The 23,259-nt window shown below is 34.8% G+C and overlaps 1 long non-coding RNA gene across 5 annotated transcripts in view; it reads left to right on the top strand.

The window, feature by feature from the left end:
• The window catches only part of LOC147506436 (uncharacterized), a 44,324-nt gene extending 22,025 nt beyond the window's left edge, over positions 1-22,299 (top strand). For 3 of the 5 annotated variants that reach the window (XR_015193758.1, XR_015193754.1, XR_015193755.1), the window contains 6 exons: positions 14,510-14,681; positions 16,200-16,285; positions 17,155-17,288; positions 20,798-21,164; positions 21,260-21,519; positions 22,096-22,299. This is a non-coding gene — a long non-coding RNA (uncharacterized LOC147506436). Of the gene's footprint in view, positions 1-14,509; positions 14,682-16,199; positions 16,286-17,106; positions 17,289-20,797; positions 21,165-21,259; positions 21,520-22,095 lie in introns of all 5 variants that reach the window. The other 2 variants (XR_015193756.1, XR_015193757.1) reach the window with 2 other exon arrangements.
• Positions 22,300-23,259: the final 960 nt, after the last annotated feature.

Below are 23,259 nucleotides of genomic sequence, written 5' to 3'. Positions count from 1 at the left end.
CTTTTGCATCGAGAATAATTGTTAGAAACTTAGGTTAATATGTAGGTAATAATCTTTGCATCTATCTATAAATATATTACATGAGTATCTATGATTGTTTGGCGATAAGTTTACGAAATCTAGGCTAGAGTACTTATTCTACAAATCCTGTGAGAATATAGCCTAAAGCCTTATATGAGTGAAACAATTGAGAAATGACACAAGGGAGAAGTAAAATCCGGATAGAGAAATCACACGTCCACTTGCTTGATCACTAAACCATATCTAGCGAGAATTTAGGCCCTTTTTGGATCGATATAGCCAGAAATTCAAACCTATGAATTATTTTCCGCTAGTCGCCCCACTGAGCCTTTCATTAGCCCTTCCATAAACCACAATTCCTTTACCCTGTTACAAAAACAAAAACAAAATAAAAAAATATATATATATATTTAATAAATCAACCTACCCAATTTAGAATAAGTCTGAGAATAGAATGAATGAAGAAAGAAGAAGAGAAAAACCTGTGTAAACAAAAATTAGTTAGTGCTTCAGAAAATAAAGAAAATAAGTTTCCATCCAAGGAAAAGAAAAAAAATAGAAATAAAATAAAAACTCCAAAAATAGAATAAAAGGGAGTCAAAAGCCAAAGAAAAGAAAAAGAAAATATGGCTAAGGATGGAAACAAAGTGTAGAAGCAAAAGTAAATAACAAGGTTTTCTCTAGTTACATAATATGAAGACTCTATTATCTCAGACTTGTCCTTTAGAATATCCATTTCCTTCCTTCTTAAACCATCTCCTAATCCCCGTAACACCTAATAAAGACCTCTAGCTCAATTAGGAATAGGTTAGTGTGATAGTAAGTGGCGATATGTTTGATCGACTCAGAACTTTCACATGTGTCATTGAGATTGTAAGGTAAAGTGTGCCCACTTGTACCGGAGTAGATGTGAAACTTGAGTGGAAAAATCGAGTGTTGTTTTCTTGACTATTATTGTGAGAACCTACTTAGGGACGCTTATTCAGAGTTCTCGAAAACAAACCTGCTAAACATTTTATAGTACTACTCATTGTGTATATGTTTATTGTAGATGATAGATTATTATGCATGTATTAACTTAGGTTTCTGACTTGGTTATTCTTGTTCATAGCTAGTGAGACGTATAGATAATTTGGAGCATGAATAAGGAAACAATAGTTTTATTTTCTTAGTCGTTGTAGTATAGATGAAGTTTGTGAGTACCTTCACTGGAAAACTCTCACGAGGCTATAACTCGTCCACTAGGGAATTTCTAGTGGTTTAAGGCCTTGTTGCATATGGTCAATGCAATCGCACTCAGTAAACGAGATTAGGTAGAACTCCATTTTGGTCACTTATTCTAATTTCTCATCTTTGCTTGAGGACAAGCAAAATCTTTGTTTAGGGGTGGTTTGATAAGAGCCCAAAACTGTAGTTTTAACCCCTTAATAATCATCTTGTTAGACCAATTATGAATAATAAGTAAGAGTTAACACTGATTCTGCGTTTTTATGCATTTCAGGCTTCAAAGTCCATTATGTGCGAGAAATGTACCACTTTAGCGAGATAAAGGAGCAAAAGTCGTGAGAACTTCCAAAGCCATATCTTTGGACTCAGACCTCGGAATTGGGCCTACCTTATGTCAAAACGACCGTCTCGGAAAGAGATTTGCAATGGTCCAAGCCTTGACCCAATCAGAGGAGCAGAAGTGGACGAAAAGTCTGTGGAAGCCAACTGCAGCTGAAGAGGCCTTTTTGGACTGAAAGAATTGGGTTTTGGGCCTGATTCTCTGGCCCAAACCCTGGCTCCAAGCCCATGCACGATTTTTAGATCTGGATGTATAAAAACAAAAGCTTGATTCTTTGTTAATGGTAGATGGTTAGGTTAGAAAATAGAGGTAGCTTAGAATAGAAAGTAGCCATTAAAATAGCTTCTAGATCTAGATTTAATTGTTTTATTTAATTAGTTTCAAATCTTTTATTAGATTAAACCTTTGGATCTTGTTCTTCATTTGATTAGATCAATAAAGTAGTATTTTTTATCAATTTCGATTTTGTCATTTCCATTTCTAGATCTAATTTCAATTCTTGTTCTTATTTCATTTTAGTCATTAATTTAGATTTCATTATTGTTTAAATTAGTAAATTTTAATGCTTATTATTATGTGTAGTTTTAATTTAAATGGAAATGATTGCGGAATGATTCAAGGCTAAACCTCCATTAGAGGGGGTTGAGAAGCCTTGATGAAAGCTTGATTCCGTTTATCGTAGAGTCGTCGTAATTTCTATTCCACGCCAGAAATAATTAGTTCACCATGAGAATGGGTTTAATTGTTCACATGCTAGTTATTAATTGGTAGAAATGCCATGTGTAATTAGGGATTAGGAAGAACCGATTGTTCTGCGTAGCAGTTCAATTCGGATTACGACGACTCGTCGCTAGTGGATTAAGTTGAGTTAAGGTGGAATCAATCCCCCTCTAACTCCTTAACATCGAATCAACGTAGCATTCCCATAGTTGTCTGATAATCGACTAGTTGCATTTCGTGGGTAGTTGCATCGTAGTCTAGTTAAGTAATTAAAAATCTCTCATTGACTTTAAGTAGAGTATTGAGACTAGAAAACAAGCATACGGAAGGACTAAGAGTGGAACGAATCACTCTACTCCACTATATCTCATAGGATTGAGAGTAGAAGAAGAAAACTTTGATAAACAAGCAACAAAAGATAGTTTAGTTTACTTACATTGTGAATTCATCGTTCATTTCGTAGGTAAACTATTCATTTCAACCTTATCATAGAACAACCTGCACTCCAACTAATTTCTACGGAGCTTTTCTTCTTTAATTTGATTGAGAAAGAAAAAAGACAATATAATCAAATTAGGGAAAATTTGAAACATAAGCATACGAAACATACTATATTTATAATTGCTAGTAAGCTCTATTCATATATATTGATTGACATCAATAGCATAGGCAAAAAAAGGCCTGATCAAAACTAATGGAGCCATTATATAAGACAACTTCTCAAACTCAATATTAAAACTACCCTTGGAGATGTGGTCTGTCAAGTAAAACTACCTGGTCGAGGTTGGTGTTGGACCTGTGAGGGAGATGAGCTTCCTAATTGAATTCATGGACGACTGAAGAGAATTGTGACAAATACTTTGAACAAACACCATGCAAGAACAATTGGTAAAAAAAACAAGCAAATAAAATTCCTATGTAGCCCACGAAGAATTAAACTACCAGTTTTCCACAAATAAGGTTGTAGAATTCACCATTGACTGGAAAAAAAATAATTTAAGATGTGGCATGTTAGTTCGTAGCACCTCCTTACGTGACCGCTGAAGCACTTCCCATGAGATGTCTTTTGGTGATAACCTTGCATGTTTTTTTTCCATTGTACTATGGCGCTTGCGTTATTAGGTAAAAAAGAACATGCATTGAGCTATTTTGATAAAACCTGAGGACACACGACCATCGAAACAAAGAAACGTATTCAGATAGACATTCAGAAAAGGACTCAATCCACAAAAGTTCTTCAAATGTGTATTTGAGGTTCTTATATATATAAAGTCACTCGATAGAGTATGAGTATAGAAAATTTTAACAATAAAAACAGAGTAGAAATATTAACGATAAACAAATCATTTATTAAAACGTAACAGATACTTACATGAAGTGAACCTCGTTGACGATATACAGGAAGTAAACCTCATTGACAATATTGAGCACATGCCGGCAAATCTAAAAAACTCGGCGATTAGGCCTCTGCAACCATATGTATTATAGTGAAAGATTAGTTCGAGAAACAATTTAAACACAAAATGTCAATATGGGAAACCATTAAAAAGCTATTGCCACCCTTACAGATGAATGAAAATTTCGAACCCATTATGACTACTATGCAAAAAGTCATGATCAAAGAAGTAAGATTATTACTTCATTGATATGCAACAGAGAACAAATGGAATTGAATCTCACCAAACTTGTACCGATGTACTACAACAAATATGACATATGACATCACTAATTTTAGATCACTTTCAGCGAAGTGATGTCATATGAAAACTATGACATCACTTTTCTCAGCATGTGATGTAATAATTCTCACAATCTTTTTTTAACATCACTTATTTGAAAGGCTGATATAGTAGAGTTGTACAACATCATTTTAATAAGTGATGTCGTAATAGTGATATAGTAACACTTTTTTACGTCACTTGCCGTGTCACTTATAAAGTGATGTAATATCTACGTATTCAACATCATTTTAAAGGTGTTGTTACTCACCGTGTCACTTATAAAGTGATGTAATATCTATGTATTCAACATCACTTTAAAAGTGACTTTGCCAAGTTTTCAAAATCACTTGTGACGTGACTTCCAGAAGTGTTATTAATAATATACCTTTTAATTATTAAGTTAATTAGTTAGAAAAAACCATCGAAAAAAATTAGGTTAAATAGAAATGAAACAGGCGTGTGATTGGTTTGTTAGACTAGCCGCCCTTAAACGAGATATATCTAAACCGGAGAAGCCTCTCATACAAGTTCCATATTTTGTTTCCATAGCTGTGCTATAAAATCACCGATTACTCGCGAAAGTGCTCCCCTACTTGGTACCTAGCCGACCGGTTCAAATTTCATTACTCCCCACGAAAGTGATTGGGGACGAAAAAATCGCTGAGAAATCGACCGATATTTGAAATAATAAGTATTCGGGCCGGGTGATTTAGTAGCGTGAACTCGGGCCTTTTTGTTTGGCCCGCGAAACAGTTAACAAAAAAATTTAGGGCTCGCGAAACAGTTCGTATGCTCTTCTTCAACTTCAGTTTGTCTTCTCCAGGTACGCTTCCTCTTCTTTTTCTCTATTTTTTCTTCTTCTTCTCTCACTTCTTCTGACTTCTTCAGTTCTTCTCCTCACTTCTTTAGTTCTTGTCTTCACTTCTCCTCCTCCTCCTTCTTCAGTTCCAATGTTGCAATGGTATAGCAAGACCAGCATTGTTTAAACACCAAGGATGTTTAGTTGAATCAGTACGTTGCCGTTCTGCCTGGTAAACCTTGTGTTCTTTGCTGAATGGGGGGACTGATCTATGCTTGCAAAAATCCTCTAGGTGCTACTGGGAAGCATGTTGAATATGATGTGGCAGCAACAAAATGGAGAGACAAGATTACTCTTGGCAAAAGATGTTGAATATGATCAACGCCGGACGTGTTCGTTTTGGCATTTCTCATATTTCAATATGTGATGATTTATGGATGCGAACCTGTAATTATTATCTAACCATTTTATATTAGTTCTTTGTAGACGAACCGTATGCGATATGCTAGTGTTCATGCCCACTTGGGAAGAACAGCCAGTAGAAGAGATGATCTAGAATCTCTTGCATATACACTCATCTTTCTTCATCGAGGCCTTACTAAGTCTTTTATGAAATAGGTGATTTTGGTGGTCCATAGGGTAATGATAGGTGCGTGGAATGTTCTTTGGGCGACCTCCGGTGAGAATCTTGAGATTGATGGTCGGCTTTGTTTGGAAGAATCTGCAGACATGTACATTCTCGGGTGAGTCTTCCTTGTGTTGCGAATCCCGTAGGCGTTCTAATTTCGAGACCTAGCATCCATCCGTTTGAAGTAAGCCCGAAAAGTGGATTCCCGTTTCTATGAAGATAATATGTTATAGTGTTAATTGAGGTCGAGCAATCTTCTCTTTTCTTCTTTGCGCACATCACTTTCGACACAACAGGGTAAAAGGTCCTATTCCTTTGCATGACCTTTTATTGTGCCAATTTCTTGGTTCCTACCTCTTACCACTTCGGTTGATCCAATTCATCTAGGAAAAATACTAGGATCATGCTATGTTCTTCCGTTTTTTTATTCTCGTTTTGAGTATGGTCGGTGTCATCAATAGTTTACCTTCACGCTGTGGTTGTCCGCTTTTGTCGACCTCCAATTGTCACATTCTCGCATCATTCAAAATGTCCGATCATAAAACTCTAAAGAGCACTCTTCAATTATTATTCAAAAAAGTTAAGTTATATTATTGCTAACGGCGTGTCGTCGAAGAAAGTTCGAGAGAAAAAGAGATAACCTGTTTAATTAGTTCCGCCTTCTCTCACTACCACGGACACTTCCCCCTTCGGTGGGCTGAACGGCGTGTCCCACCTATTGAATGACTCCACGCAGAACTCGGGATTTTCATGACTATCCCGGTCGGAAGTATATCATCCGTCGCTGAAGTATATCTTGTTTACTACATGACTATCCCCGGTTTACGTGAAAACCTTAAAAATCGTTTGATTCAAACAAACTTGACAAGCTTATTTCACCTATAGTGATATACTTTCCACTTTCATGAAGCAAAGTTTTTATTAGTACGAATTGCTATTTTTCAAGATTTGGAAGTCGATGGTATGTCGAAGACTAAGGTAGTATCTTGTTCTCGCTTGTTGCTTTTAACTCTCAATTTTGGCGACGGTCTATCTATCATGCATCTCTGTATCCAAAGGTCATATTTGGTTGGAGCAATGAAGTTTGTAATCGATATTTTTGTCCGCAAGTTTAAGTCTCAACTTCTACTTTTTAATTTGGTTTGATCGGTCATGGAGCAAACTACGATGCAAAAAAGCCATGGATGCCTCTCGTTCCTCGACTACAAGCGGAAGAATAAGGTCGGTGTTTGATGCATACCGATGGTCTATTTATGAGTTTTGTGTAATCGCTATTTTGCGGCCTATATATAGCTTTCATGAAAATGGTTTTAATTGTTCGTATTAATCAACGTGTAGATTCGTGCCTTTGTGGACAAGTTAATTGAGAAGCATATGGCGATGAAACCCAGTTGAAGTCCGACATTCCCCGAGGATCCGGTTAATGAACACCTATTGATGCCTTTCTATGTAGAAGTGGTTACATTGGTTGTTCTGATATAACAACTTGCAACTTTGGTTGAAGAGGGCCCCCGGACGCAGAAAAGCAGATACATTCGTAACAATCGCCTTATCATGCTCACTAAGTCTTTCAAGTGCCGGTTGGATGATTTTAGCGGAAGTTCGGACCGCAAGGCTAATTCCTTGTTTTGATGAATCTGTTCAAGCGGACTCTTCTGGGATCCTCCCAGTTACATCTAAGATGAAAATCCCTGTTGAATACAAGTGTTCAAAATATTCCTGCAGATGGGACTTCTTTTAACAAATTGGCTCAAAGAAGAAGCCAAATTTCCAATCATTCGCGGTGAAGAACACCAATTCTCGTAAGATGAATTCTTGAGTATGACCGGATATCTTTAATATTGTTGTTGCTCCGCATTATGACATCTAAGTTGCTGTTTTTCTTGTGAATGGTGTTGTTTGTAATCTTTACCACAATGTCAATGTACTATTTTTGAAATTGTGAATATATACTTTCTCCGTCCCATTTAGGTGAAAGGACTTTTGCTTTGTTGACAAAGCTAGATTTGATGGACAAGGGAACAAATGTCGCTGATGTAAGTATTAAGATCCTTTTCATTGTGAACATCCATTAACTGCACAAAGTAGAACTCTTTTGGTCATATTTTGAATTTTTCACTAAAATTCTTTCTCCCAGCACTTCATATTTGTTGAAGTTACTGGTGAAGTTTCTCCCAACACTTCATATTTGTTGAAGTTACTGGTGAAGAATAATTTCTTTATCTCTTGGATTTTAATATATCATTGATTAAAGATACAACACTTGCTGTATTCATATTTGTTTTTAGCTTATTTTGCTCCTCTCCTATTACCTTGCTTGGGGTGCTTCTACTTTGTTGGATTGACCGTAAACATATGTATTTGTTTGTTTTATTGGTGAAACCAAAAGGTTCTTGAAGGAAGAGCATATAGGCTGCAACATCCTTGGGTAGGAGTTGTGAATCGCTCTCGGGCCGATATCAATAGAAATGTCGGCATGATTGCTTTACGGGCGTAGGGGAGCCTGAATACTTTGCAAGTAGTCCCGATTCACGGACACTTAGCAAGTAAAATGGGTTCAAAATATCTCGAAAAAACTCACAAAAGGTAAGATACTAATAAGTTTTGTTTCCCTTTATCGATTATATGGTTCTCACAGAGAAAGGATATGATACACTTGGATGGTATCATGAATATGGAAACTCATTTTTGTACTTTTATGTTTTGCGGCACTTGGAGGCGTTATTAGGCACGATACCAAATATCACATCCTTGATTAACAAAACCATTGATGAACTTGAATCTGATGGACCACCTTGCCGTGCCTATTGCTCTTTGATGCGGGGTATGAACAATGTTATCTCATGTTTGTCTTGTAGTGACTTTTTATGCTTCATCGATCTAGCTATCTAGATAATAGAGTTTTGAGTTCTTAGATCTAGCTATATCTATGAGAGTTCAAGTTCATAACCAAATTTGCTACAACTTTACCTTGCAGGCTCATTTATATACTATCTTGGAACTTTGTCTGGCATTTGACCAAATTTTCAAGGAACACCTAGATGGAGGGTAAGCCCTTCTCAAAAGCTTTGATCTTCCCTCTATTTAACCTAGCCCCATGTCCCCACTGCTGATTTTCGTAGACCAAATAAGAGTTTTTAATTTTTTTTCTTTAATCAAACTTTTCTTTATGATGCAAAGTAGAAGGAAGACGAGTTCATATTTCCGAGAGTTGTTAGTCATGGTGTTTTATGCTTTAAGAGATGGGAAACAGCCTTTTCTGATCAGCATGGGTGCTATCTCTCTCAATGCCTTCTTGGATTGGCTTTTTGTGTCCAGGTTCTACCTTGGCGCACGAGGACTGGTATGATACATTTTACTTGATGGGGGCATTGAGAGCCTATTGTGTGAAGTTGTGTTAGTATATTTAGAGTCCTAACGGTCACTTTCACTGTTAAAGGCACTTTCTACATCTTTGGTTACTTCTTTGTCACCTTGGCTTTTCACTCTCCTCTCAAGAAAACTTAACCAAGCCGACTGCAGGATCGTTTCGACGCCGACAAAGATCGGGTTCGCCCTCTCTTGCATAGAAGGTTACTGCTAAAATAGGTAGATCCATATTGATTTCTCATCAAAACAAAGTACATCTTTGTCAGTCTTACTGTAATGACCCGGAATTTTACCTACGGGTAAACTGGTCATTTTACATGTTAGTTCAGTGCCACTCTAGGTAATTACGTATATGGAGAGGTTTAACATTTATCTTTTGGCGGGCTTGATTAATTGATATGGGGTTTTTCATTGGGTTAATTTTATTTTGGGCCTGGTTATTGTATTGGGCTTGTTATTCTGTTGGGCCGTTATATAATTATTAGGCCACTTCTTAAGCCTTGTTTTATATTGGGCCTGCTTCTAGTATGGGCCAGTTTGAATGGGCTATTGAAAAAAAAAAAAAAAAGAACACCAGGACCGGATGGGTGACGGGAATTGGGATAGGAAGTCCTTTTGATATTTTCAACACACGGAGTTAAGAGAAAAAAAAAAAAAAGGAAAAAACAAGCTTTGGTGTCTTATGGCTATAATCAATAACCTAAATGAAACTAAGACAGTCCATCAAGTTAGAAAGATAGAGTGTTATAATTGGAAATATTGGGTTTGGTGTTGCTGAAATTGAAGGATTAATCCACTCAAGTTCTTTTTGGGTAGTTAGACGACCACTTTTACATGTCCGGCTAACTAGTAATTAGGAGAAAACCCGGTGTTTATTCATTTAAGTTGTTTTGTAATAATTTAGTATTTCTTTATTGTCTTTAATAATGAATCCATATTAGGATGCATCAATTAGTTAGAAACTATGACATGGATTAGCGTCAATTGTGAAAGACCGATATGAGGAATGAGATTTGTTTAGGCTTACTGCTACTTGATTTAACTGGCATTGTCGAGATGGTTAAGTAGCCGGTGCCACGAATCAATATCTTTAGTAGTTGGGTTTACAGTTGAGGTCTTAATATGATAAATGAAAGTGTGTTATTTGATTTTTCAGGTTAGGACAGGTTGTAAATTTATGAAATGTTAGAAATACAGAGGAAATTCTGCCAAATTTTTGTTAGAACGGGATGTTCATGGGGGGTTTATATTTTAGTTTAGTTTGGACTCGTGTGAGTCAAAACCGCCCACGTCTTGGTTTATTAGATAGTTGAATATTTGGATTGAGCTCTTTTATCCGAATATTCAATTGTCTGGAAAATCGGGACGTAACACTTACAAGCTGGAATAAGTTACAATGCAGGGACAAGTTACTCATTAGTTCTAACTACTACTTGATAATTTTTAGAATTCATCGCAAAGGTGCTTACTCTTCCGGAGATGGGGAGATCATGGATATGATGGAGGTTGCAAATCCCGATGTTGTTCATCTTGTCGGCTCTTTTTCATCGAAACTTCTCGCCTCGAAAATGAAAGCTGAATTTCTTAGCACAAGATGACATCTTCAAATATAAATATATGTTAAATCAAAATAGTATTTGCTTTTATTGTTTTTATTCTCTATTCATTTGGTTTTCCTCGCTTCATTTAACGCATCACATGTTCTAGGTCGAAAATAATAGGAGTATTGAGCCTTACATCTTTGACCATGCTAATATCTCCAGACGTGCTTTGAAGAATATTTCTCTTGGTGACTCTCCAAGGGTTTTGTTTTGTGTAAGATGGATGCAAGAAAACTTGTTATGCTATCAAGTACATTATCTGACTGCCTGGTTTTGTTCCTTGTATAGCCTATCTTGCTTCTCATGAAGATCCAGACATTGTCAAACTATTCTTGCATGAGTACAAGTCTGCATTGATTTTCTAGTACAATGTTTCGTACTGTAGAAAAAAGAAAACAGAGTGGTCTGTTAGGCTATGATAGGTTCTTGGATTAAATTGATTGCATCAAGTCAGGTTGTGATAGGTTCTTGGTTGGGTGATTGTGTTCTCTTTGGCTCGGTTCGATCGCTAGATTAGATTTTGTTGGTATATGTTGGCTCGTTACAATTTTTGTATTTAGTGTAATATTTGTAATTGGAGATGGTATTTGTGTGATGAATGTGATTTTAAGATACGTTTCATCTTTATTTGATGATAAATGACTAGGAAAATGGTATTATATTGGGATGATATTAGCAATTTTATTTTATTTTTATTATTTTTTTATTTTTTTAATTATTTTGATAAATGGGACATCACTTTTAAAGTGATGTATACAGTTATTTCACATCACTTTACAAGTAATTTAGAATCTGAATGAGACGTCACTTCCTAAGTGATGTTAATCGGCCTTATTGATTTCACTTAAAAAGTGATGTTAAACGTTATGACATCACTTGTGGACATCAATTAAAAAGTGATGTAACGTTATAACATCACTTGTGGACATCGATTAAAAAGTGATGCAAAGTTATAACATCACTTGTGGACATCAATTAAAAAGTGATGTGAAGTAACATCACTTGTGGACATCGTTTAAAAAGTGATGCAAAGTTATAACATCACTTGTGGACATCAATTAAAAAGTGATGTGAAGTAACATCACTTGTGGACATCGTTTAAAAAGTGATGTGGAAAACCCTGACTTTTCACGTCGCCACCAGTTACATCACTTGCAAAAGTGACGTCGTATATTTTTGACATTACTTATGGAGTGATTTTAAATGTCTTTTCTGTTGTAGTGAATTGATTGATACTGCTCCCTTCTTAATGAGTGGTTACTGTCAATAAATTTTCCAGCAACAACAAATAATTTGTTGAATTCGTACCCACAGTTATACAGAGAAAACAAAGTTAAAAACGGTGGAAAAATAAAAACTAATAGGGATAGATGATATATAGGTAGCTAAAACAATTTATACTACATTAACTAACTCTGAAAATAATGAGAGTCTAGGGAAGTGTGGCTTATTTTACAGAGAGAGAGAGTTTATTTTACAAAGAGTTTAATTGCCCTGGAACACATTTGAATCAGGTCATCAAAATTTAAAATTAAAAAAATAAAAATAAAAAAATAATAATAACAAAAATCAATCTGTTAACGACGATATACTCATATACAACCCTTCGCTTGATAATGATATACAACCCCAACATCATTTTAATAAGGACTTGTACCTTATTTCCGTTTCAGATTGTGAAAGGCCATTAGAATTTGGCAAACAACTTTGTCCTTAAATAAACTAACAAAGCTAGGTAATGTCATCTTATGCTTGAAACTGACAATCCAAGGGCAATGAAAATGCCTATATTCAAATTCGTTCAAAGTTTCAAAAAAAATAAATGTTCAATGAATGAAAGGAGACGTTTGTGGGGAAAAAAACGAACAATCAAAAGAGAACCTACATGAGAGAATAGGAGTGGTCCATCATAGCAGTCGCAATCCATCTCAAGGATCATAAATTGTTGGGAGAGGATGAGAGAGACTGGAGTCAAAGATGTTGGGTTAAGTTGTTGAGCAGCTGACTTTGTTTTAAGCGGCACTTGATGGTGGAGTTAATTCGCAGGTCTATTGGAAGTTCATAAGTTTGACGTTTTGGTTTCTTCCTTTACGTTTTGTTTAGTCTAATAGAAACAAAGCCCAATCCAAAAGCCCACAACTGATTGGGGAGAGAAGCCGTTATAAAAGTTTTGTTAATTGTTATAATAGAAACAAAGTTTTAGCACATTAAGTTTGTATTAATTAAAATATTAATTAAATTAAATTAGGCATCCAAAGTGTATGAATTGAACACAAATTATGTGGTTCCAATGCTTAGGTTTAGCTCATTAAATTATTATTAATTGAAATATTGATTACATTAGGCATCCAATGTACAATCAATGAGCATGCATTGAATTTGTATTACAAAACATTTAGTTCATTAAGTAATACCTTTAAATGGCATTGAAAAGGAGTTTCAAAATGCTCTAGATCGTACATCTTCCCCAATCTAACTCAGATCCCCATACGATCCCGACCACCCTTTGTCCTGCCATTGTGTTTTATTATAATAGATAGTTGAGTTTAAAATTGCATATTACTAACTATTATATATTGAGGGTTAGGGTAAACGATTAACAAAATAGCAAAAGGTTATTGAAGGACGTGATATGTATTTGCACAAAAAAAATATGTAGGCAAGAATGTGTATAGCCAGTTCTCCATAGTATTGCCTAATATGTGTGGTTTCAATGCTTAGGTTTAGTTCATTAAATTATTATTAATTGAAATATTGATTACATATCAATATATGCATTGAATTTGTATTACACAACATTTAGTTTATTAAGTAATACTTTTAAATGGCATTGAAAAGGAGTTTCAAAACGATCTCCATCGCACATCTGCTCCCCATCTAACTCAGATCTCCAGATGATCGCGACCACCCTTTGTCTTGTCATTGTGTTTTATTATAATAGATAGTTGAGTTTAAAATTGCATATTACTAACTATTATATATTGAGGGTTAGGGTAAACGATTAACAAAATAGCAAAAGGTTATTGAAGGACGTGATATGTATTTGCACAAAAAAAATATGTAGGCAAGAATGTGTATAGCCAGTTCTCCATAGTATTGCCTAATATGCTTATTTTTGTGATCCTCTGCGAACAATTACTATCCCCAAACCCCATCTTTTCTTGCATTCTAACATCAAACCTGTTAATGCTAAAGTCACAAAAATATTTAAAAATATATATAAATAAAACTTATAGATGGGTAGGTGGCTAGGTGTTTTACATGAACACAACCACACAACCATATGAAACCAGATCATGACACGTACTCTACAGTTGTACACTCTACAAGTAACATAAATATTCAAATTGTTATTGTAAAATTCTCATGATTAGTGTATTTTCTTATAGTAAGTCAACGAAAAGTGATAATAAGATTATCAATAACAGTAGAAGTACATCTTCCAATATAGTTACGTTCGGTGTGATATTATATAGTACATCATGTTAGAAACTGGATAGTCTCTTTGTTACAGAATCTTATATATATACTAGCAGTCCCTTTTGGAGCTCTCTAAAGCTATCCATGTCATGGGGGTATTACGAAAAAGCGGGAGTGCAAAATTAGAAGTTTTTATATGGTCAAAAACCCCAACTCTAACGTATTTTATTTAATTTGGAAACAAAAAACCCGCAACTGCAACACTACCTAATTTACCCTATCATCTCAACACTCATCTTCTCTGTTGATAGTTTGTTTGTAAATTTGGTACATGTTTCCCACGAATATCACACAAATATTTAGAAGTTTTGGTTTTTTTCCAAGTTCCCAATTGAAAAACGAGGTTTGGGTTTAAGAAGTTAGGGTTTTGATTCAAGCGAGGGTCTTCTTCATGAATTTTGCAAGGAATGAAATCATCCATGAAGGTTTTGGTTTTTCATCCATGTTTTTCAATCGAATATGCTATTGTTTATATTTGAAGCCTTTTGCAGATTTCAAAGTTCAAAATTCGTTTTTCAAGGTTATATTGAAAGTCATTTAATATCTGTATTGCTCTACTTCAATCAACAATACTTAATTGTATTCCTAATACCTTGGTTGTAGGAAAAAAAAGATTTATGTTACCTCCTCCACAAACATGATTGCCATCAACTGAACTTGCAATAATGTTGGGGAGTGTCACCGTAAGTTATTTTGGGATTTATCAATCTTGGCCATGAAGCTGTTTTTCACCAACGATCGTATTCAGTGAGTGTTCTAGGTTTGGAAACCTTAGGTACGTTATTTTTTTTTTAGTTTTTTATTGGTTATTATCTATTGAAATTATTTGATTAGTTTACGAATTGAGCGATGGCTTGAAGGTACGATTTTTTATTTTCAGCTATTATATAATGTCCAGTGGTCTTGCTTTACTTTTTGTGCGAGTCGATATGTTTTTCTATACTCTACATGGGGGCTACATTATATTTATTCAGGTTCGAAAGCTAGAAAGCTTGAAGGATTGAAACTATAGTTTAATAGATTAGAGCTAAACAAATGAAAGGTGGTTACTGTGTTTTCTATTAGTATAATGTGAAGCTTGAGTACATCTATTCCTGCGATAGAGTACAATAATCACAAGATATGGATACATTTATAAGAATTAGTGGTGCATATATAAGTTATTGATACAGTTTCTCAAGCTCTAGAACTTGGTAGGTTAATTGAGCTAGGGTATGGTAATATTAGGAACATATATGTTAAGTTGCTGAGTTGTTTGTATAGGTTATGAAATAAATAAATTTGGACTAATGCACTAGATTACATAGAATCTCAGCTCTCACTATGCACATTAAGAAGTTAACATGTATGATCAACTTGAATTGATTCCACGACTTCTTTCCCGAATGATTGTCAAAGTCTAATGTAAACAATATCCCTAGAAGTTTTTGTCATTATTTTCTATCTTAGGAGATTTTGGTTGCTCAAGAAAGCCTTTTGATTTTCTAGAAGTACATCCTAGCTAGAAGCTTGATTTTCTTTTTTCACTCTTATGAGAACTCATTACAGGCTTAATAAGTAATTATTTTTAGGGTTAAATGCATAGATGGGTAACGAACTATACACGAAATCAAACATTGGTGTATAAATTTTTTTTTAGCAAATTTGGGTAACGAAGTATACCACATTTTGCAACGTTGGGTCCTGTTTCACTTCCGTCCAATTTTTTTCACACGTGTCAAGTTTTTTCATACGTGTCAGATTGCCACTAGATCACCACATAGGAAAATAAGTGAGATTCTATTGAATCTTAATAAAAATATGGTATTATTGAATCATGTAACTCAAATCAACTAATAATAGGGATTACCCATTATGTTGTAGGAAATTTTGCATGTAGTCATGGGGAAAAAGAGGAAAATGCAACTGAGGAGAGGGGTTGAGATATCACCAATCTGAGGAAAGTGCTCTTTGATGTTTGAGGCAATTGCAATCATGCCTGAGACATAGAGCACGTCATTTTGAACAATAAAAATGGGAAATGGGTATAGAAGATGAGATGGAGCTAATCAAAGTTTTAATTGAGGGATTAAGAAGGGACATCGAGCGATATCTATACTAGGATTTATTCAAGTCGGTGTCTCATTGTTTAATCAGTTAGGTTTCTTATATCCTAATGTCACCTCAACGACTCATTAATAATAGGCTAGCATGGTTGAAATGCACCAAATATTGATAGTTTGGTATAGGGGAAAACATGTACTTTAGCTATTCATCCTAATTATTTACTTTTTTTTTTCTTAATTTTGAATAGGTCCTCCTACCTTGGAGTTGATGTACGACGATGATGATGAGGGTTTGCTTTTAATTTGAGTGGTTGCTTTGGATCACTTCATTCAGGTATGTGTCTGATAAAATTAATGGAAGTCGCAGGATGCCCACGAATGGAAAATAGCTTAGAATAATTTGTCTATAGGATGCGCACGAATGGAAAATAGCTTAGATATGATTTCCATTAGTTACCAAAATAAATCCTCATTTTTTTTTCATTATAAAGGACACGGGTTCTTCACATTTTTAAGTATTTAGCGTCCTTAAACTAGAGTATGTATGGCAAAACAAAGATAGTCGACATAGAAATACAATTTCTCAAAAAAGAAAATGCACAACCTGTCAAGATTTCAGAGCTCCAAATTATTTCCCTTTGTGACAGTGTAGTGGTGGCCTAAATTTTGTTATGGTTTTGTATTTGAATAGTACTTAAAATCAATAATGTGTCGTTTTGAACTATGGTCTCACACCTCTTTTCTTCTTATAAAATAGGCAGGTTCCGAATTAGATTAAACTTTTTAGGGCCTTAAGCTAAGTAGATTAAACTCAACCTCTCTCTTCTTTTCTCCAATGATTTACATAGGTTAATAAGCAATGGGTATGAGATTTTGTGGCTTTTTAGCTTATGTATGATTTATTTGATAATAGTGAGTTGTACTAATTTGGGTAAAAATAATATAAAACATAAGATTTTTTTTTTCTCTTCTTCTTCTTCTTCTTTTTTCTAAAGGTGTTGGATAATTGTATTGTTTTGTATTATGTGGTTACTATTGATACTGATCTGATCTAGGATTAGTAATTGCTGCATAAATTAATGGTACATACTGATTTGAGCTTGACTATGACATTATAGTTTGAGTTACATATTTAAATAAAGATGTTGTTTATAGGATTGCAAGTATGACAAGAAATTTGTTACTATGTGGTGTTGGTAGCAGCGGAGGATGGAGGCAGAGAATTAAGGGGCGAGGATGTGATGCATCCACTGAAGGTTAGCTTGGAGGAGCTTTACAATGGGACATCCAAGAAGCTATCACTCTCACGAAATGTCATCTGCTTTAAGTGCAAAGGGGTGAGTCCACGACTTCATATGTAGTGAGAAAAGAATTTTATTCTTTGTTTTATTTTTATTTTTATATTTTGGCGTTAGTTGGGTGCATTCCTTAAATTATACTTTTTTAGTTTTTTGATAGTGCAACGTTGCATTTCATGTCTCATAAAAAAAATGTTGTATACGGCCTGATGTAGTTCTTAGACATTGGTTCAAACTCCACAAATTTGTATGGAAGCTTATCAACTGGGCAATGGCTTTTTCGCAGAGTCTCGACTCAAGCTCATGCGGTCATGCCCACCTTTTTCTTAATAGTCCCACATCGCCCAAAGTAGAAACTACAATGGCTTTACAACTACATAAATATGTGGGCTTGGTTCAGTTGATGAGGATGTGCTCGGGTTTGATACTCTACAGACTTTAAATAAGTAAATAAATATTTTAGTCAATAATGGGGGCCCAATCACCGGTTTTCAACCGAACCGAGCCGAATTTGTTGTTCGGTTTTGTGTGAAATTCCTGAAAGAACTTGAGAAAGCTAAAGAAGCCGAAACAATCCTGAAAGAACTTGAGAAAGCTAAAGAAGCCGAAACAAGCAGGACCACAGAAGCAGAAGCTTTGATTCAACAAGTAAAACAAGAAGTTGAGAAAACCAATGCTGCTGAAACAGAGACGACTGAAGTAGAAGCTATGATAATCCAACTAAAACAAGAACTGGAGGCTGCAAAAGCTGCCGAAACAAAGATTGCTGAAGCAGAAACTTTTGTTAAAAAACTAAAAGAACTTGAGTTTGTCAGAGGAATTTATATTTACTCTAACAGTTCAACGGTGAGCAGTGTAAGAGAATTGAACTGGACTATTTGTATTCCGTCCATGGAAAATTATGTTGGTATGCTCTGTCTTCTTCCTCAGATAGGAGAACGATTAGGAGTGGGCTAAACAGTTTCAGGAGTTGTGGATGTCTTCCACAATTCTTTCATCTTATTGCTAAGCAAATCCTTCTTGCACACTCAAATCAATTATTCATTAAATAAATAAATAAATAAATAAATAAATAAACAAAAAATATAATAAAATAACTCTGTAAAAATCAAACAAGAAAATTTGCAGTACAATCAACGATGGGCAGATGAAGGTATTATCAGTGAATTTTTTTTAAGAATAAAGTGTGAGTTTGCACGTGTTATCTTTCTGTGGAATAAATCAAATCTTACCACGTGTTCATTATACAAACAAATGGGCTTATGCATTAAGCACATCAAACAAAATTAAAAGCCTAAAAATTAATAGGCCCAGAAATAATAGATTTGAAAAAAAAAACATACCCGGCCACATTGTACTTCAAAAATAATTTTAAAAAACAATAATAATTTTAAAACCAAAAACTCAATCAATGGATTATACTTCAAAAATCAATACATAGATTATTAATTCAATTGGACTTTGACCTATTGAACCATTAACAATCAATGTACATATATTATTTTTTCAAGTGGACATACTTTGGGGGCTTTGGATCATTAACTATCAAGGTAGCAGGACTGACCTATAAATATTTTTTAAACTTTTACCAAAAAATAAAAATAAAATGTATTTTTAATTATCGTTACAAAATATATAATAGAAAGTAAATAAAAAAAATAATGGCAAAGCCATAATGAAAAAAAAAAATGCTATTAGATAACACAGAATAAATAGTAGAAATAAAAAAAATAAAAAAAACAATGCAGTTCACTGGCAAAACACGCTAACAAGTGTCTAAACATATTTAATTAAACATATATACCTTTCATGCACATTTCTTCATGACAACAAGCTCATTCTGATCATGGGACAAAACTCACTAATGGAATTAATTGTGTGCAAATTAAAGTATTCTACCACTAATGAGTCGTGTGTTGTATACAAGCATTGTTTTCTTTCCATTTTAGTTAAATAATATTGTAGGAAAACAAAAAATCAAAAACAAAATATGTTAATGATTATTTACTAATTAAATAATTAAAAATAATCTTTTATGAAAACAATATTAAAAAACGCAACCCATTCGTAAGACGGGTTCAAATGCAAAGAAAGTGATGTTGTTTAATTTGAGCTAAGCAGTTAAAATCGGTTTTCGAAACTAATCGGTCGAGGAGCGATATACGATTAATCGGTTATATCAGATATATATATATATTAGTATAATCATACAAAATATTTCTAAACAATGATCCGAGATATAACAAAAACTATCAAATTCTCATAATCACATCTAACTAGCTCAATTTTAGAGTACTACAGATATGTCAAACACAAAAACTACGTTAAATATTTAAAGGAATAAGGGGATTGAGAAGCGATAATATTTATTAGAGAGATAATACAATAATTTGTATATTTAACTTTCATTAAGGAGGGGAAAATAAGTAAACTCTTAGCTTTGTGTATTGATTGTGTTATATTATTATTAATACGGTTTAAGAATTTAATTTGTTAATTTTACGTATTTTTTTGGATGGGAAACCGATATTTTCAATAATTTTTTTCTCGGTTTAGCGAGAAATCGGTCATCTCGGCCGATTAATCGGTCAATTCGGTGATTAAATCGGTTCGGTGAGAAAAAGTTAAAAAATCGGTAAAAACTAATTGGTTTATGAGCGATACGCGATTAATCCGATATTGATAGCGTAGTGTTTGAGATACTTGCAAACAACAACAAGGCGTTCAAATTTATATAAATTAAACAAGCAAACCGTCCGTCACATCGTAATACCGAAATGTAAAGTTGGAACACGTAGAAAATGAGTTTGCCACTCTTAAAAAATGCTGGAATTAATTTATTGATTTTTTACCTAATTTTAAATTAAGGGCTATTGATCCTTATCTAGTGTGTGTGTTGAAGTCCTTTTCATATCAAAGACCATTAATACTGAGTAGTGGAAAATGCTCCCAGTGACCTACGTCAGCCTCCCCTTTTTTCTCTGAGACTGACACATCAAATTTTTCATAAAAAAGGAATTCTACGCCCTTTTTTGCCGATTTCAATTGTTCGGGGGCAACCCAAAATAGATAAAAACCTCTTTCCATATTCTCTTTTCAATTCTACAAAACACTTCCAACTCTACAAAAAAATAAATAAAAATCATCTTTTCAAACCCTCTCTCTTATTATTCTCTTCTTTCAAAATTAAACTAAGAAATTGTTCAGGATGATAGAGTGATATCGAAATTAATGCTTATTCGACAACATGCTCTACCGGATCGATTTCGAGTAACGGAATCTGGTCTAAGCATCGGGATGATATTTGCTTTGATTAGCTTCAGAAGGTATATTATATTTATTTGTTCCCATTTAATTGTTGTGTGTTTTGTAGATTGAATTAATTGGATTGGATATTGGAATTTTTAATTTATTGTGTATTTATGTTTTGTGGTAAATTCACTTATTGGATATAAGAAATTGAGAATGTGAATTTGATAGAGATAATACAAAGTGGTTTTTTTTTACAATGGTTGAGTCTTTTATAATTTTCTGCTATTGTGATGTAGTTTTGGAACGAGTTGCCACCTCATGCGCGGCAGGAGCTTTTTGAAGATTGATAAGCAGACGTTATTGGAGCAAGCTAGGAAGAATTTGTATTGCTCTAAATGTAATGGGTTGTTGCTTGAAGGTTTTTCACAAATTGTTATGTATGGAAAGTCTTAGCAACTTGAAGGTGGGCATGTTGCGAATGGAAGAATGCCAAGTGTGAGTAGTGAAAGTGATGTTGGAGTTACTACAAAGATTTCAGTTTGTGAGGACGACAGCCAAGATCCATCTGTTCACCCCTGGGGAGGTTTGATAGCAACTCGAGAAGGCATACTTACACTTTTGGACTGCTTTTTAGAGGCCAAGTCACTCAAGGCACTTTAGAATGTAAGTGTTAATGTCTTACCCTGGTCATCCTATCAGACACGTGTCGTCTGAGTTATGGTCATCCTCATTTTTTGACATTTTTATGTTTGATTCAGGTATTCAATGGTGCACGTGTGAGGGAATGCGAACGTGAACTGCTTTATCCTGATGCCTGTGGTGGGGGTGGCTGGGGATGGATAAGCCAAGGAGCAGCTAACTACGGCAGAGGGCATGGAACCAGAGAAAGTTGTGTTTTGCATACTGTCAGGCTTTCTTATGACACACTAGTAGATTTCTGGTCAGCTCTGGGTGACAAAACTCGAAGGTCTCTTTTAAGAATGAAGGAGGAGGATTTTATTGAGAGGCTCATGTACAGGTGTGTTCATCTTTTATTTCCAGCAATTTGGCTTAACAGCCAATAAATGATGGCTTGCCATGGCAGCATTATTGTTCAAAACAATTTGGACTCATTTATTGTTAAGTTAAATATCATAGTAATAATGCTACTAGCTAAAATGCAAAGTTCTATAGAGCTGAGGATAACTCTGTTCTACTTTTATGTTTTGGGGTTGGCTGTTAAGTTCTGCTATGTTCTTCATATTAAAAAAAATGTTGGTCATATTCATTATCAATGTGAAATGGTGTGCCCATGCCGTGTTGGAGCCTTAGCACTTTCTATCATAGCTGACAGGATTATCAATTTTGAGAGTATCCTAGGTGATGTAGATGGAAATTGATGGTGAGAAATTTGCAATAAGCCAATAAGACTTAGATTATCATGCACTGGACTATTATAAATACACAAGTTTTAGGTCTACATTTTCACCTTTTCATTGGTAATCTCTAGATCATGGTGCAGTATTTGTAACTAACATGAGTATCTTGGAGTAGTGACCTGAGTTTAGCATTTTTTTTATCTAAAGATTTATCAGGTTATTTCTTTTGCATCCAGCCGGTGTTCCTGAGTGGTTGGTGAGCATTCCTCCCATAATAGGAGGTCATGGGGCATGGGCTGCATACCCCAACAGCCAGCACGGTATTTTATCTGCCTTGATCGTATGCTTGAGGGGCACCTGCATGAGAATCTAGCCTCATATTAGTTAGGTTCCATTGAAGACCTGGCCGGGTGCACAAGGAGTTTATCATAGGCTTTAGGTTCTAGCCAGACTTGCGCTTCAAAATGCGACAACGGGATGAAGAAGATCAGAGGCGCACTCTTTTATAGATAATAACGTTAATCCAGAAAAGGGTCATGTAAGTATCTTCATGCAGTTGAATTATTTGAGTAAAGTGATTTCTTATTTAGAATTGAAAAACTTTTTACCTTTGCAGGGGGGTGAGGAAAAGGAAGAGGAAGAGGAAGAAGAGGTTAAAAGAATCAACAACATAATAAATCCGGCTCATACCTCTTAGCCCACTATGTGTCATGTTCCTTAGCAAGGCAGTAAGGTAAACAATAAAGTCCCAGTTATGATTGTTTCAACATATTGGAGCTCCACTTAAAGACACTGCCTTGGGATTTCAATCCTCGAAACAGAGCACTTGCAGAATCCCAATCAAGGAGAAATGTCTTGACATCTTGGCTGCTATTTCTGAGCATGCACTGTTTCTTTGAACTTTCTTTTCTTTCAGAGTTTATTTTATATTTTTTGCCTTTTGTCTCGTGATAAATGTGTAAGTGGACCTTCATATATTGGGCAGAGACAACGAAAGAGTTCATTGCAAAGTTGGATCTTAAAACTAGCCAGAAAGTTCTTGGTGGTGGTTGCGGCATTGGTGGAGGAGACTTTTACATGCCTGACAACTTTGGTGTTATGGTTTCTTTCAATCTTAAACGTGTCATTGGATGCAAATGCTTTGTTGAATTTAATGTTACTAAATGTATGCAAATGCTTCGTTGAAGTTGATGTTGCTGACTGTATGAAAAAGACATACCCATATACAAATGTGTTAATATTGTACCAAAGTTTTTTTCTTAATCTTTTGTAGAAGCATCCCATACAAAGCACTTTATACTTTATATGTTCTGTTTACTTTCTTCTTGGAGGAGGTTACTTACAAGAATGTTCACATAGAAGTAAACAAAGCAGCAGATCATCTAAGAAGGTTGGGTGTT

This window comes from Coptis chinensis, chromosome 4, assembly GCF_015680905.1.
Source record: "Coptis chinensis isolate HL-2020 chromosome 4, ASM1568090v1, whole genome shotgun sequence".
NCBI classification, from domain to species: Eukaryota; Viridiplantae; Streptophyta; class Magnoliopsida; order Ranunculales; family Ranunculaceae; genus Coptis; species Coptis chinensis.
This window is presented reverse-complemented; position numbering and strand designations above follow the sequence as displayed.